This window comes from Motacilla alba, chromosome 24, assembly GCF_015832195.1.
Source record: "Motacilla alba alba isolate MOTALB_02 chromosome 24, Motacilla_alba_V1.0_pri, whole genome shotgun sequence".
Lineage (NCBI taxonomy): Eukaryota > Metazoa > Chordata > Aves > Passeriformes > Motacillidae > Motacilla > Motacilla alba.
In genome coordinates, this window is record NC_052039.1 from 991,009 (window position 1) to 995,105 (window position 4,097).

A 4,097-nucleotide genomic window follows, 5' to 3' on the forward strand; every position below is an offset into this window, starting at 1 on the left:
CAGCCTCACCACCACTGTGATGTTTCATTTTTCCAGTCCCCTGAATCCTCAGCCAGGATCAACCCAGCAGGGCAGAATAAACCCATTCCCACACTGCTGCCACCTTCCCCCACCTCTATCTCAGATATTTCCCAGGAAAGTGGGATGGGGGACATGGGGGATGTTATTTGGGGTTTCTCTGGAGACACCACACCCAAAACCTTGGAGCTGGAGCCATCAGGATCCTGTGGGAAGCCTGGTGGGATGCCCTGCCCAACCAGCTCAGGGCATTTGCTGGCTGTGAGCAGCCCTTGCAAGTGGTTCTGTGCTCCCAAACACATCCCAAACGCTCTCCTAGGAACATGGGGAACATCAACATGGAGGATCAAAAGTTAACCTGGGTCATTTTGGACCTTACTGATGTGCAAAAGCTCTGCAGAGCCTCATCCAGCTGGATCCATCCTGCTCTTTTGGGGTCAGGGCTCTGAAATGGGGTTGGTGACAGTGGCTGCACCTCGGGGACAGTAAAGGCACCTGGAGGCACTGTGTCCCCATCCTGTGCCCCAAAGCCTGGGACAAGGTGACCCTTTTGGGCCTGAAGGTGTTTTTGCAGCACCTGTTCCCAGTTCCCTGCCAGCTCCTCTTTCCAAACCCCTCCAAGCTCTCCTCCTCAGCACTGCCCAGTCTGGCCAAGTGGAAAGTCCTCCTTGGAGGAGAACTCCCCATAAATCATGAGGATCTGCATCACCATGCTGGGTTTTCATCACAAAATCCCCCCAGAAAATATCAAGTGGGGGAAATCTCACTCTCAGCACGAAGCTGGCAGAGCCCTGGTTTGATTTTTCCCTCCTCCATGAAATCCAGCCCTGGCTCAGCTGCTGGCACAGGGTGAGATGGATGTTTATTTTTCCCTCTCCCCTTTTCTGGATCCTGGGGTTGCTCCTGTGAGGTCCCACTTTCATGGCAGAGCCAATTCCTGATGATAAAAATAGAAGGCAGGGGCTTCCTGCCAGCGAGGGAAAGAGAAGAAAGGGAGATGAAATGCCAAATAAATGAATAAAAGTGACAGAGTGGCACTCACGGAGCTACAGGAGGATTTGAGGATCCAAGGAACTTCTGACTGGGTGGGATCGACCCAGGAAAAGGGATCAAATGGAGCAATTTTGTCACCATCCTTTTGTGTCACCACACAGGGCAAAACCCCTTTGCTGGTCTGAAGCAATGGATTTATGCCCTTCGCTGTGAATCCAAACCCTCCAGCCCCTTTCCCAGCTGCATTGGGATTCTCTGCCACTGCTGACCTATTTGAAAGCCGTGCCAAACGTTGGGCTGGGAGGTGCCAAAGGGTTTGGATCCCATGGTATCCAGCCTGCTGTGGGTTCTGTGGGGTGCCAGCAGCTTCCTGAGGGCCCCTGGGACCCCCAGCACCCAGGGGTGCCTTTCCAAGGGGTGGATGAGACGTGTGAGGCTCTGTTTGGTGCTGCCTGAAGTTTACCAGGGTTTGGGATGATCTGTCATGGAATCCTTGAGAGTTTGGGCTGGAGGGGACTTTAAAGCTCATCCCATTCCTGCCCGTGCCATGGGCAGGGACACCTTCCATATCCCAGGCTCTCCAACCTCCTCCAGCCTGGCCTGGGTCACTTCCAGGGGTCTAATGTGTACAGATCCTTATCTTCCCACTAAAACAGGAATAATAACCAAAAAATGGTGCCTGGTCTCACAGCTCTGCCAATATAATTCTGATTTTGGGGTGAAAATCAGGGTATGTGAATGGGGAGCAGCAGGAGCATCCCAGAGCTGTGACAGCTTTTGGGCTCCAACAGCACCAATATTTACAGCGCAAGTGGAGGAGCAGCAAAATTGGCAGCAGTTCAGGAGAGAGCGAGGAAAATTATTGGAATGAGGCTCTGGGAGCTCCACTTCTCTCCCTGTGTGTTGGAAAGGATTGATCCAACTCACAGGCTCCCTTCCTCCACGGGGAAAGGAAATGTGGCCATGAAGGGTTGGGAGGCAAAAACTGATCAGTGAACAAATACGGAGAGCCACGAGGAACAGAGAGAGAGTGGCACTGAGGAAGGTGTTGATTGGTGAGGTTTGTTAAGCTCTGGAAGGGTTTGCTCAGGAATGCTAATTTGTGCCTTATTGGAGACCGGGGCTTGTTTTTGCTCCTCACCCCCCAAACATGTTCTGCAGCTCAAGAAAATCATTCCTTGCAGCAGGACACAGCAGCTCCTTGCAGGGATCCCACCTGGATGCCAAGGCTGAGATGCTGACAACTAACCTGGGATTTTCCCACAAGTTTTGGGAGAGTTTCTGCAACTGAACCTTATTTTGAGCTGGAAGTGTACCTCAGTGCCAATGGCACATCCATCCTGGAGTGCTGTGTCCAGCTTGAGAGTGCAACATCAGAAGTGGAGCTGCTGGAGAGTCCAGAGGAGACCACAGAGATGGTCCAGGGCTGGAGCCCCTCTGCTCTGGAGCCAGGCTGGCAGAGCTGGGGGTGCTCACCTGGAGAGGAGAAGGCTCCAGGGAGAGCTCAGAGCCCCTGCCAGGGCCTGAAGGGGATCCAGGAGAGCTGGAGAGGGACTGGGGACAAGGGATGGAGGAACACAGGGAATGGCTCCCACTGCCAGAGGGCAGGGCTGGAAGGGATATTGGGCAGGAATTGTTTCCTGTGAGGGTGGGCAGGCCCTGGCACAGGGTGCCCAGAGCAGCTGTGGCTGCCCCTGGATCCCTGGCAGTGCCCAAGGCCAGGCTGGATGGGGCTGGAGCAGCCTGGGACAGGGGGAGGTGCTCCACTGGAACGAGCTGGGCTCTAAGATCCCTTCCAACCTGAACCACTCTGATCCACTCCAATGATCCCTCCCTAATCCCAGGATTACCACGTTGTAGCAGTAGCAAAACGGGATTTTGCACGTTCCCTTTCCCAACCACCTCGTGCTGCACCAACCCAACCCAAAGCTGGTGCCCATCCCCAAAACCTCCCCACCTGAACCCAAAATTCCCGTCACAAGCAGACAGACCAGGAAGAGCTGGATCCGCCTTTGCCTGGTCACGGTGAATCATCCGTGGTGAGGCTGTGCCAGCTGCTTGCTCAGCCACCAGCAAGGAGGGAAAATCTCCAAACAAACCCAACAACTCAACAAAAATCCGTTTGCAATTCCTCTCAGGAAGAGCCACTCTGTGTACGCACAAGGCTGGCAGGAAAACATGACGCTCTTTCTGTAGGAGCATTCCTGGTGTCAGCCCAGGGATCTGTGCAGTCCTTCTCTGATAAAATTAGCAACGAGGAATGTGCAATTCCTACTGGGATGGCTTATGGGAATGACGAACAGAAACAGAACAAATCTAGGTTTGGTGTGTGGATTTAGAACTCTCAGCAGCTGCCCCGCTGGATTCCCCCTCTGTGAGCTTCGGGATTGTGGGAGAGGGGGAAACGAGCACAGGCTGCTTCCAGCAGTGGCACATTTTAGTGCATTTGGTTTAATAAACAATTTGGGTTGTGATTCAAACTTGTTTAACCACACAAGAAAAGCTGAGAGGAATCGCTTGGGGGCTGGTTTGTACTTGCCTGGGGTTTGCACAGATCTGCAAGTGGGCATCCCTCCCCAGTGTGGAGATGGAGATGATGCCTTGGAGACAAGGGCTGGATTAGCTCAGGGATCTGCTTACAAGAAGAATTTGAAGGATTTCACCCCAAATCTTGCCTTGTCCATGACCAAAACGAGGGAGGGACACCAGCACAGAGCAGGTGATTGTCCTCCAGAGCTGTGTGCTGGGAGGACCCACATCCCACCCTCTGGAGAGCACATCCCACCCTGTGGAGAGCACATCCCACCCTCTGGAGAGCACATCCCTCCCTCTGGAGAGCACATCCCTCCCTCTGGAGAGCACATCCCACCCTGTGGAGAGTACACCTCTCCCTCTGGAGAGCACATCCCTCCCTCTGGAGAGCACATCCCACCCTCTGGAGAGCACATCCCACCCTGTGGAGAGCACATCCCTCCCTCTGGAGAGTACACCTCTCCCTCTGAAGAGTTCATCCCACCCAGTCTCCCAGCCCCACTGACAATTTTCTCAGACATTCCTTCTCAGCCCTAGTGCTCCTCGTTTGGGGT